Raw genomic sequence first — 13,220 nt, 5'->3', positions numbered from 1 at the left:
CACATCCACAGAATTCAGCTTATGTGTGGAAAAGTTTTCTATGCCATAGAACAAATCCAGCTCCTCACAACTTCCTCAGAGTATCAGACCGTGTGTGTGTGTGTGTGTGTGTGTGTGTGTGTGTGTGTGTGTGTGTGTGTGTGTGTGTGTGTGTATGTGTGTGTTTGTATGTGTGTTTAAACCTGTCCGTCCCAGGCTTTTTCATCAGAGTTAAATTGCTCCACTGCCCACTTGCATTCAACCCATACCACCCTGCCAGCAGCAGCTCACATAGGCTGCTACTGTAACAGGAGACTCTCTTTCAGCAGGTCACTGCCGCTGCAGTAATGAGCAGATATTTGATCATGAGAACTCTTTCATTCGTGAGGCAGAATGCAGTGAACCACAAGGTGATGGCAGGTAAATTAACCTAATAACATACTGTTATGAGGTGTGTGGGTGTGTGTCTGTGTACCGGCTCAAAATATTTTACAGCTCAAAATAATTTCCTGCTCAAAAAAAAAGATAATGGATATTTGATTATATGTTACTGCTATTTGTCCGTAAAAATGGTTCACAATGGTCCCGGCCTCCACTAGTGTGACTCATCCACTAACGGCAAATGCTAGCTGTGGGTGCATACAGCAACACCCGTGCAGCTCGCAAATCAGGTTTTCACTTAGTACCACAAATGCCATGAGGGCTCAGGTGAGTTTACACAGAAACAAACGAGGGGACTCAACTCCAGCTAGGGGCAAATCGATGGCTGCATAGCACAGAAGATGCTAGGGTAAGGGCAAGGTAGATGTTTGGTCAGGTAAAAGGTTACATTTGTCTCACCAGCCAATTTTAAGATTCTGCCGCGGGTTTGTTCTGTTCCCTTGAGCCTAGTTAGTATCGACTGCATCCTATTTAGGGAAAAAATAGGGATTTGTGATGGGACAAGAGGCCTCTTATTGCCTCTGCTTCATTCTAGTTGAAACAGCCAGTCGGGACCACTAAATTGTCTTTTTCATGCAATAATGAATGAGCTACAAATGAGGGTTGAATGCGTTAAGACTGTCTACTGGTTGGCTTGCTAGTATTCAGCCTCTGAAACTGGATTCCTGCAGGTTTTAACTCTTCACATTTTCATACTCAACATTCAGTTGATAAACTCCAAGAAACTATTGGAAAAAAAGGACACAATACACTATCTTTTTAGGGAGGGGGGTTTCCCCCCCTTTTCCCCCCCAGTTGTACCCAGCCAACTACCCCACTCGTCCAAGCCATCCCAATCGCTGCTCAACCCCTCTGCTGATCCAAGGAGGGCTAGTACAGACTACCACGTGGCTCCCCCGATACAGGGGGAATCACCAGCCGCTTCTTTTCACCGGACAGTGAGGAGTTTCGTGCGTGAGAGGATCACGCTATTCCCCCCAGTTCCCCCTCCACTCTGAACAGGCGCCCTGACCGACCACAGGAGGCGCTAGTGCAGCAACCAGGACACGTACCCACATCCGGCTCCCCACCCGCAGATAGGACCAATAATTGTGTCTGTAGGGATGCCCGACCAAGCCGGAGGTAACATGGGGATTCGAACAGGCGATGCCTGTGTTGGCAGTCAACGGAATAGACCGCCATGCTACCCGGACGCCCCGACACAACACACTTTGATTACAAAAATCTGTCGTACACGATACAATCCAAAAGATAAACCTCGACTATATAAGGACTCGAGAGCAGGCATGTGGCAAGTGGCAGCACAATGTGGCAGCACAATTTACAAAAGTAAATTTTCTTATTGACAGAAATGAGCATAGCCGGGGGTTGGGGGGGGTTATTCTTCAGCTCTACGGGGCAAATTGGCTTTCAAATGGTATTTCACTTGGTGGGACATAGTATGAGTCAATGAGCACTAAAACTGTACGGTCCTTTGACGATAAAGCTCCATCTTAACAAAGAGGGTCTTGTAGTAAAGCTGCAGTATTAAAGGCCTGTGGAGCAGCAGCATTAGAGGCCAGCTGAGTTTCAAAGATCAGGACTGCCACTGTTACCATCACCACCTAGCCCCCCATCCCCCCCATCCCAACAGTGTCTAGAAAAATCCTTTAGCATTTTCTCCACACAGCCATGCACACCCACATGTAACTGTTGATGTGTCAGGTCTGGCAGGCAGGGCTTCATGCTGAGTCGAAGCAGGGCACCCTGGATGTCATCGTTTTGCACAACAGGGGTCCGGGCTGTTAGCACGCATTTGCATATATCTGCATTAAGCATGTTTCATGCTTCGGGATGTGTGATTTGCTAGTTAAAAAAGCTGCAGGATATTACAGAGAAACCCCCCCCCAAAAAAATCTTATCAGTGAAACAAGATTACCACAAGTGATTAATAATAAAGACAAACAAGTGGGGGGAAAAAAGGGTGCGAACGAAAATACTAGAATAGTGAGAGATACCATCGCAAAGTAGAAAAAGTTTTAGGCCACAAGAAAGGGCAGTAACTGTTATTTCCTTTCTCACTGGAGATACACAGCGTACGTGTGAGAGGCCAACGCCAGGCTGATTTATTGTGTACAAGAGGGAGGGGGGAGATTTTACACTGTGATTACACCACAAGCATGGGGGCTCATCTCGGCATACCAGGTGTGAAAGAGGCCCAAATCTTTATAAAAAAGGGAGTTTCTGTAGTGAGAATTGTTCAGCGCCAAAGGTGTGTCTCATTTCCCTTGTTTAGTGCAAAAACAACCCCAGCAGTCTTGTTCACCACAGTGTCAGCCATTCCTCTTTCAATAATTCTAGGTATAATTTTGCAAACGCTCGTCCGCTTCAACCTGAAGAACAATAATTCGGGTATTTTCACTTAATACTACTGCAAAAACACGTCGTCATCGTCAAGTATAACCAACTTGTCTCATGTTCAGATCACCCTCCCTATTGGTGGGAGGGTGATCTGAATTACCCCACTCTTCCGAGCCGTCCCGATCGCTGCTCCACCCCCTTGGCTGATCTGGGGAGGGCTGCAGACTACCACATGCCTCGTCCGATACATGCGGAGCCGCCAGCCGCTTCTTTTCACCTGACAGTGAGGAGTTTCTCCAGGGGGCCGTAGCACGTGGGAGGATCACGCTATTCCCCCAGTTCCCCCTCCCCACCGAACAGACACCCCGACCGACCAGAGGAGGCGCTAGTGCAGTGACCAGGACACATACCCACATCCGGCTTCCCACCCACAGACACGGCCAATTGTGTCTGTAGGGATGCCCGACCGAGCTGGAGGTAACACAGGGATTCGAACCAGCGATCCCTGCGTTGGTAAGCAGCGGAATAGAACGCTACGCTACCCGGACGCCCCCCCCCCCCCCCCGGATGAATTCTGTCAAGCAGCGACAGGAATCACTGATGTCAAGGGTTTAAAAAGTGGTGTTGGTACAAACGTTAGACTGTAAACGAGCCATCCATCCCCGTGGTAATTCTTCTGACACCTCCGGTTTAACACCCAAAGAAGAACGGAGGGATCGCTGAATAAACCATCCTACATTCAGCATGACTGAAAGTGCACACATAATCTGCGCAGTGGATGTGTTTCTCAACACTTTTCCCCGACTCCACCCGGGCCAAGAAGAACACACCCCTCACCCTTCTGCCTGAGCTGTTTTGAGAAGACAATTACTACGATGAACCACATAAACACTGAATCAAAACTAGGGAATTGCGTCACCGAGAAATGACTACCCTGCTTATCTAAAGACAGGAAACAGGATTGAGAAGTACACGCAAACTGTGGCGAGACGCGGGGAAACACACGGCCGACTACAACCACTCTTTGTCTCAGAATGTCCAACAGACATGATGACTGCACAGGAAACCAATGTTCAGTTTGAAATTACTAATATTTCACCCTCATTTCATTAGACAGCCCAATTTACTCAAACTAGATCCTCCCTACAGATAAATAGTTGGTGTAGTCTCTCTAGAGAATGGCACAATTACTGGCAGACGGGGGAGAAAGCGGTAATTCTACACATAGACATGCTCATTAGTTGTTTTATTTTAACCTCTATTGATATCCAGTGAAAATTAATAACGAAGCCTACATGCTCTAACCCAGCAACACCCCACCTCAAATTCACAATCTCTCTCTCTCTCTCTCTCTCTCTCTCTCTCTCCTCTCTCTCTCTCTCTCTCTCTCTCTCTCTCTCTCTCTCTCTCTCTCTCTCTCTCTCTCTCTCTCTCTCTCTCTCTCTCTCTCTCTCTCTCTCTCTCTCTCTCTCTCTCTCTCTCTCTCTCTCTCTCTCTCTCCACACCTGCGACCTATCCCACTCAAGCAGTCGTCTAACACGAAGCAGCTCCACTGTTGGGTGTTTGAGTGCCTTGCTCAAGGGCATCGCAACGGTAGTTAGTGAGTAAGGGGAGACTTTCCTCAACCATGTTAGGGAATTTTGAACTAGTTATCCTCAGGTAACCAGGCCACGTCTCTCAAAAAGGTAGCAATATACACGTTTGATGCAAAAAAACTGAGGCTTTTGAATTTTCAACGTTGGTGATAACAACAAATTATTTCACCTTTAACTAAAAAAGGATAAAAAAAGAAAGAAATCTAAGAGCTTTAACAATTTCACATCCACCTCCAAAGCTGTCTGATCCCTGGTCCAATCCAAGTTACTTTTTGATCTTTGCCTCTTGTTTGAGAATCCGCCTTACTAAGCTCATGATGCTCTACAGCAACAGCAACAACCAGGCCATCCCTAACCAGAAAGCCAGCATTATATTATATTATATTATTAAATTATCATGCATGAACCAGAACGCCAGCAGGACAAAAACATGAGCAACTATCCACTGTTTAAACTCCCACTTTGTGATGAAATCCATGTGTGAGCAGTGGGCTAAGGATCCCTCTGCAGGGATGCCTGTGATGACAGACATTTTGTCAATGGAGACAGGGCTGTGAGCGATGAGGCTGCCCATTCACATGGGACAGGAACACGACACGTGAGGTTGAAGACAACTGACCGCTTGAGTATTCACAATTATTTAAAAGATACTTCAATTCCTTTCATCTGCTCATTGGAGAAAAAGCCCTCTGAGTGGAAGGTATCCCTGGGGTTCACTGCCGCACCACTGTTGTCGTGTTGAAAACATCTGAAATGGTGTAATATCGCTGCTGAGGAAATCTAAGAGGACACTTTGTCCAAACGGCGACAAGAATTGTGACATGTCATAAAAAGTGTTGCTGGTTGGAATACACACACACACACACACACACACACCACACACACACACACATACACACACAACTATGCCCACAGTGATGCAACACACCACTAGGGGCATAAGCACACAAGCGCCAAGTGACCAGCTAGTCAATAAACAGAAGCAATAATAAAGCTTTGGCTTACTGAGATAGCGAGGAATGTCAAGGAACAGGAATTCACACCTAGATCCTCAATCCAGCCGATGACGATATTAAGGACAGTGATGACGATGATGACGATGACGATGATGATGGCGATGCTCTTAAGACAGGTATTCTGCAGCGTGCCCCAAAGCGTTACCTGCTGAGTGAAAGGGTAGGATGTGTTTTGTTAAAAATATACACTGATATATATGGACAGAGAAATATGCAGAGGACAGGAAGACATGGAAACGGATCATCCGCTGTGGTGACCCATAATGGGAGCAGCCGATAGTGTATATATTAAGATAGCTGTAGGAAGAAAAAAAAACTTTAATACAGAGCAGTACAAGCCTGTTAATGCCTCATGCACTCATCAGCTGCCAAGTTGGCCATGAGCCGTTGAGTGCGTGACGCAGGAAACAGGCTTGTACTGCTCTGTATAGTTTTTTTCCCCTACATCTATCTTAATATTCCCGTGCCTCTTTGTTGAGCACTTTTATTAACACCATTGACGGTTTCTGGAGAAAAACACTCTCTCTCTCTCGCGCTCTCTCTCTCTCTCTCTCTCTCTCTCTCTCTCTCGCTCTCTCTCTCTCTCGTCTCTCTCTCCTCTCTCTCTCTCCTCTCTCTCTCTCTCTCTCTCTCTCTCTCTCTCTCTCTCTCTCTCTCTCTCTCTATATATATATAAATCCAAGCCGCTTATCCCAATCAGGGTCGCGGGATGCTGGAGCCAATCCCAGCAGTAATTGGGTGGCAGGCAGGGAGACACCCTGGACAGGCCGCCAGACCATCACAGGGCCGACACACAAACCCACATTCACACCTAAGGACAATTTAGTACGGCTGACTCCCCTGACCTCCATGTCTTTGGACTGTGGGAGGAAACCAGAACACCCGGATGAAACCCACGCAGACACGGACAGAACAAGCAAACTCCACACAGAGGACGACCCGGGACGACCCCCAAGTTTGGACTACCCCGGGGCTCGAACCAGGATCTTCTTGCTGTGAGGCGACTGTGCTACCCACTGTGCTGCCATGCTGCTCCATATATATCAACACGGATACAGGAAAAAAAGTTTTAATGCATTGCAGTACAGGCGTGTTTCGTGCGTCTCGCACTCATCAGCTGCTAATGTCTTAGCGTGTTGATATTCTGCTCCTCGTCAGTTGAGCAATTACAACACCATTGATGGTTTCAGAAAAAAAACGCTACATATATATATATAATTGACAGCTGATGATTGCTGATGGCATGAAACAGGCTTGTACTGTCTCATAAAGAATTTACTTGACTCACTGGATTATTTTGCTCCTTATTTGTTGAGCACTTTCCCTACCATTGAGTGTTTCTTTTAAACAGTATACACACACACACACATTTCCTATAATAATACAAAGATCCTTTACAAACACTTTTTTTGCACTTCTCAAAAAAGGCTGCATAAAGATTTTCCCAAGAAAAAATTTGATAAAATGAAGCCGCTGATGGCTGCGGATAATAACTAGGAGATTATGGCAAGGCGCAGCCATTGTAAGATCAGAAAACAAACCACAGCCAAATCTAACAGCCCACGCTCCATAATGCCAAAGACCCTGAGGGATTATGTCAGATAATCACCCCAAAATAATATTTTAGCAGGTGTTCTTGTGTATGTATGTATGTGTGTGTGTGTGTGTGTGTGTGTGTGTGTGTGTGTGTACACCTGGAGCCGCCAGAGGGGTGTTACCTCACCCCCTTACACAGCATTTTTCCACAGCTGTACAACGCCTCTCACTGATGGAATTGTTTTTCTGTCTGTCCTCCCGAGGAACCGCGGTAGAGTTTGGCGGCCTCTCCACGCCAAAAGAGACGGCGTCTGAAAAGCAGCAGAAGGGCTCGGCACCCCTAACGTTGTCTATTGGAGCTAAACAGAAGCGCATCTGCTGCAGGGTCGTCATCACAGCCTGTGGCACACTGACACACCAAGGCAGTTAGGAAATCAAAAGACAGGATGCCGGGAATAAAGCCTTCCTCTGTGATGCACCAAGACCGCTGGTACACATGTTCCCCAGTGAGAAGTACCACAGGGCAGTTCAGAAAGTGTTTTTGCATTGATTATTACATAATAAACTGCATTAAAGTCGCATCTAGTAGAGCAGCACCTGGGATGAAACTTATAATCTTTGTTTATGAGTTTTATTTAGCTAACTGCTAGCCCATGCTGACCGGCCGTTCCGACAGTCATCCTGGCTGGCGTTCGTTCCCTTGGACAGTGATTTATTTTATTCATTTTTTTAGTTTGGATATATGTGTTAGTTTAGATATATGTGTTAGTTGGTATGAGTATTCTTGAAGTTCTTGTAGTTTTTGGATATGTTTTTGTCTTTGTGTTGCATGGTCAGCTAAATAAGCCATTGAGTTGCATATGCTTTTGTTTGTGCTTGTGAGTTTATTTAAGGACAGTAGAGGGAAAATGTTAAACATTCATCCAAAGTTCAGTTTTTCAGTTAAAAATAAATAAAATTATTTTTATTTATTTTTTATAAATTTATTTCTGATTTCTGCCAATTTAGTGGCCAATCAATCCCTATTTTACTAAAATCAAATTATTTTAATTAAATTAAATAAACCCTGAAATTAGAAGAGAGGATGCCAGGAATAAAGCCTTCCTTTGTGATACACCAAGACTGCTGGTACACATGCTCCCCAGTGAGAAGTACCAGAGGGCAGTACAGAAAGATGAAACTAAATATAGCTTAGCATCTTGTTGCTGAAGAAAACCCTATTTGTTGCCATTTTAAGGATGAAGCTGAAGCAAACACTTGGGCGAAACTGCAGCAAAAGCCTATTTCGGAGCCCAGTGTCCACTATAAAGAAAAACCAACAATCCTGTCTTCGTTATTGATGTAGTAAGAGAACGCAGGTATAAAAATAACAACTTGTTGAGATCATGGAGGGATAGGAATCATTGTCCTCAATAAGGATTCTCAACATTCCTCTCGAGAGAACATACACCTTGTACTTCCCTGATCTCTCAATGACAGGGCCCCCTGAGGCAGAGTCAACTCTAAGCACACCAACCACAGACAAGACGTCAACCTCTTAAAATAAAAACAGCCTTCAACCCAACACAACACAAGTAAGGTCTGAGTTCATGGTCTGCACATGTCGTGCCTCTGGTTTTGAGTAATCAAGCAGTGGACTGTGCTGTGAACTGGAGTGAGAATGAATCACTGAGGGGTTAAACTTGACAAGCATGAAACCATCCAGACCCACGGTGCACTTGTACCGCACCTGTAGGTGCAGCAAGACAGTGTTCAATGAGAAAGGGGGCAACAGCAGACGTCAGCAGGTTGTCCATGAGTGAGTGACCTTTTTTTTTTTTTTTGATATACTTTAATAATCCCCATAGGGAAATTATGCTCTGCATTTAATCCATCATAGCTATGTAGCTAGGAGCAGTGGCCAGCTGCCATGCAGCACCCGGAGACTGACTCCAGTTTGTCTTGCCATGCCTTGGTCAAGAGCACAGACAGGAGTATTAACCTTAACATGTCTTTTTGATGGTGGGGGAAACCGGAGCACCCGGAGAAAAACCACCGCAGACATGGGCAGAACATGCAAACTCCACACAGAGGACGACCTGGGATGACCCCAAGGTTGGACAACCCCAGGGTTCAAACCCAGGACCTTCTTGCTGTGAGGCGACAGCGCTAACTACTGTGCCACCGTGCTGCCCAATTTGCCTATTTGTCATGCATAACCCACGGCGGCAGTGGCGCTCACATTGTCCCTACTAAACGTCACTTAGGTCGTCCATGAGTGAGTGACCACAATTTGCCACGCATAGCCCATGGCGGCAGTTGTGCGCATAATGTGGAAAAAGGGGGTCACCATCTGCCAGGGCTATCCAGCGTGAGGCATGCCAACAGCACAAAGGGCCTCTTGGGATGGTCCGGGACTGTACTCCGTGCTGCTGCCTGCCTGCCTCAGTTCCCCAGTGCCCAGCCGTGTACGAATGCCGCTGCTGCTTAACTCTCCAAGGCTCAATTCAGTTTCACAGCCCTGCTCCACATACACCAGATTATCTCGCTATCCAATCCCGGTGGATTGCATTGGTTGAACTGGGACACATCGACGTATCCTCACCACAGCACAGAAAGATTAAAGGACCAAACAAACAAATAAAAATCTATTCTTGACCACGTCTTATACAGCAACAGTCTTAACAACACTGCCTATGTGAAAAGTAATGATGCAATGACATCATTTCAAGACTTGATTTTTTAGCTGGAGGATCAGTTAGCCTATACTTCTATCTCTGTGATTACGAGCTGGTCACAGAGATAAGTGAACTGCATGGTAACCTGTGTGTTATCTCTATAGTAATGAACCAGGCCGGCCATGCTTCTATTCACTATGACAGCCATGAGAAGAATGAGTGCAGAATCACTTGAAAGTGTGTTTTAGAGAGAGAAAAGTCTGGCTGAGGTGACAGTACCCTGCTGTCAGAGGGAGTGGTGGGAAAAAACAGGTCAAAAAGGTCCTCATGTGCATCCGGGTAGCATAGTAGTCTGTTCCATTGCCTACCAACATGGTGATCACTGGTTCAAATCCTCCCGAGTTACCTCCAGCTTGGTCGGGCGTCCCTACAGACACAATTGGCCGTGTCTGCGGGTGGGAAGCCAGCTGTGGGTATGTGTTCTGGTAACTGCACTAGCGCCTCCTCTGGTCGATTGGGGTGCCTGTTTGGGGGGGGGGGGACTGGGGGTAATAGCGTGAGCCTCCCATGTGCTACGTCCCCCAGGCAAAACTCCTAACTGTCAGGTGAAAAGAAGAGGCTGGTGACGCCACATGTATCGAAGGAGACGTGGTAGTCTGCAGCCGTCCCCGGATCAGCAAAGGGGGTGGAGCAGTGACCGGGATAGCTCGGAAGAGTGGGGCAATTGGCCAGATACAATTGGGGAGGAAAGGTGGGGGGGGGGCTCCTCATTAGACAACGTCAAACCCATTTACACCACCACTTCTACATTTATTGAATGAAGCGCTCAACTGGTAAGAGTACGAAACATTAAACACCTTGGTTAATGCATGTTTGTTTTTTAAACAGAATGTGAACAAAGTCTGCCATCAGTTCCTGTACGTCAGTCTGCACAAACGGTGATGTCCAACTAGAGCTACTATCTTTAACAAGTATCCACCAACCTACTGCCTACACCTAATGTTTTCTATCAATTTTCCACAATCTTGTGACTTGGTCATCATGGGCACAAAGATCAGAGCTGCTGTGCTCCCCTCCATCTCTGGCCTTCTTGGTCAAGCAGACCCCACCACCACCACCCACAGGGTAGGCACAACATGCTGATTTCTTGATTTCTACATGATTAGAGCAAGGTGCTTCCACCACTGCCATTTCAATATGACCCACATCATGAAAAAGTCAAAACCAAGCATGCTATTCACAAGGTTTCCTGTTGGTGGATATAAACACCTCATGTATCGCTCCTCACCTTTCATTGTTTGTGACAGCTTAAGCAACCATTTTCATCCCCACCCCCCCAGGCAACTGGCCTGACCCATGTTTGGGTAAGCTTTTCTTAATGATCTGTATACTTGGGCTAACTGTGTTCAAGTTATTGTCAGATCTGTGCTTAGTCATAAATTAAATCCACAATCCTGAAGATTATAATTTTCGTTGAATTTTACTATCACCTGAGGTGATACTGGTGACTGCACTGGTGTTTAAACACTAAACCCGAGAGATGGATTTGAAACGTAACATCTGCCAGTACTGCTATTTCACCACCAAACAAAAACACATGATTAAGCATGGGCTACTGATATTGCCTTCCCTGTTTGAAAATGTCTTTAACTTTGGTTTGCATGCCACATTTCCTTGTTTAGCCACAAAAACCCCAATTCTCCTTTCAAACTACCTGCACTTAGCCACTAGGGGTGAAGCTAGGAACATTATTTCCCCAAGAAAGTCCCACCTGAGGGTATAACGACGTGCACAAGTGCTCATGATAAGGATGTTTGTGGATTGGCTATTGTCATCAATACAACAGCAATTACAAGAAGCCTGTCAAAGAAGCTATTTGTTGATATTGTAGCTGTAAGACGTGGCTGTTTTAGGAGAATCGTCAAACCGGTCTTCATTTGCCATGCATAGCAGGTGAAGGATAGCATACTGTAAAATTTTGATTCAATGTTGCATTCACATATTGCTATAATTATCAAAGGCTATATGAGCAACTACTTGGCTATAGCATGAACGAATAGGATCTCCAGTGCATCTCCAATGCATTCTCCAGGGTTCTGCAGCAGAGTGAAGACACACGTTGGGGCAAGTCTAGACACAACACAGCGGCTGCAAATCTCAGCAGTTTGTTGTCGAGCAGACCGTCACATTGACAGATACAGTATGGCTGCAAAAAAGAAAAGAAAAAGAAAAGAAAAGAGGTGTCGTTGGAAATAGCAGCACACGCCAACAAACACCTCTGCAGCCCGGGTCTGTCGAGTACTACATTTCAACTGACCACCTTCATGAGACATATCCCCTGAATTTTCCACACATTCTGTGTCAACGACCGGTTTCTTATGAAATAGCTTGGAGACGTGCCATAAATTGGGCAACGTTTACCCTCCATTTGGACAAACGTGCTCTGCCTACGTGCAAGCCCCACTCCATCAACCGGCCACTCACTTCTGGGAGCGCGCACCGGCCCGTGCGTCCATCCGCGCGCGTGCGGTGAGAGGTTAATGGTGAACCCTCGGGCGGCGCTTTCAGCTTCCCACCACAAACACGAACGCTCGTCACGGTGGACTTGGAATACACTGAAAAATGGCGACGAGGCATCTCACACCTTTTCATTATCGGGGTAATATGAACGGGACTGTGAAAACACCGACGCAGGAAAAAAACAAAAAAACAAAAAAGTTTATCGTGACTGGGTAGGGCGCGCACGAGCCCGGTAGAATAGGGCAAAGGAAGCGCCATATGAGAGAATAACAAATCCCACGGTCGTTTGATCGGTCGCTGAAGCGACGCGTATTTTCCTCGCATTGCCATTCGCCGCAGGGGCCACTTTTCGTCTTTCCACACTCGGCAACTCGACTGCGCCGTGCAAAACTCGGGAATAACAAACTCAACTTTTGCGTCTTTTTAGGCTGTACTCGAACCTGAACCTGAACCTGTCCTCATAATACATTTCAAATACAAAACAACTTACACATGTTTCATCGAACGATAGATGCGAAACAACGCACAACATCGCGGAATGATTTATCAGACGAACTCCCTCAAATCCTCGGCGGGATGAAACCGCCGGAATCTTTAACTTCAACACGTTCTCAAAACGAGGGGGGGGGGAAACAAACAGAGGCGAGGGTTTAAGAGTACTTACGAGGCGAAGCTGAAGTCCGTGTGGGGAGTTGCGGTCCACTGTGTTAACGTACCGTCATGTGCGGACGCAGTTGATAGATGTACACCTCGCGCGCGCGCTCTCTCTCTCTCTCTCTCGCACTCTCTCGCCCCCCCCCCGCGCGTGCTTACAGAGCAGTCCAACAGCGCCTACCGTAAAAAAAAATACAGTACTTCCGGCTTCAAACTGGCCCTATTAAAACACAGATTTCATTCACCGGTCATCTTATTAGCACGGGTTGTACCCGACTAAAATTGGAATAGAGGCAGAGCACGCGCCTCACTGCGTGTGTTGGAATTTGTAATGCATGAGGTCTATAGCCCCACACTCAAGGGCTCAGTTTAGCGTCCCATCCTTAAAATTGGTTCGTTCCCCGGTCTGGCTCAGGGTGTCCATTAACCAACATGTCTGTCAGTCTTAACAAACCAGCCAAGAGACAGCTCTGGCTCCAAAA

General features: G+C 46.4%; 1 protein-coding gene across 3 annotated transcripts in view; it reads right to left on the bottom strand.

The window, feature by feature from the left end:
- Positions 1–12,870, bottom strand: part of tp53i11b (tumor protein p53 inducible protein 11b) — a 72,599-nt gene extending 59,729 nt beyond the window's left edge. For 2 of the 3 annotated variants that reach the window (XR_008810388.1, XM_056282135.1), the window contains exons 1-2: positions 12,749–12,851; positions 5,361–5,519 (exon numbers count right to left, since the gene is read on the bottom strand). The gene's annotated coding sequence lies outside the window, so the exon portion shown is untranslated. Of the gene's footprint in view, positions 1–5,360; positions 5,520–12,748 lie in introns of all 3 variants that reach the window. The other variant, XM_056282137.1, reaches the window with a different exon arrangement.
- Between the last annotated feature and the right edge of the window lie 350 nt (positions 12,871–13,220).

The sequence above is a fragment of the Lampris incognitus genome, chromosome 6 (assembly GCF_029633865.1).
Source record: "Lampris incognitus isolate fLamInc1 chromosome 6, fLamInc1.hap2, whole genome shotgun sequence".
Classification (NCBI taxonomy): Eukaryota; Metazoa; Chordata; class Actinopteri; order Lampriformes; family Lampridae; genus Lampris; species Lampris incognitus.
Note: the sequence above shows the minus strand (reverse complement) of the source record. Positions and strands in the feature narration are given on the sequence as shown.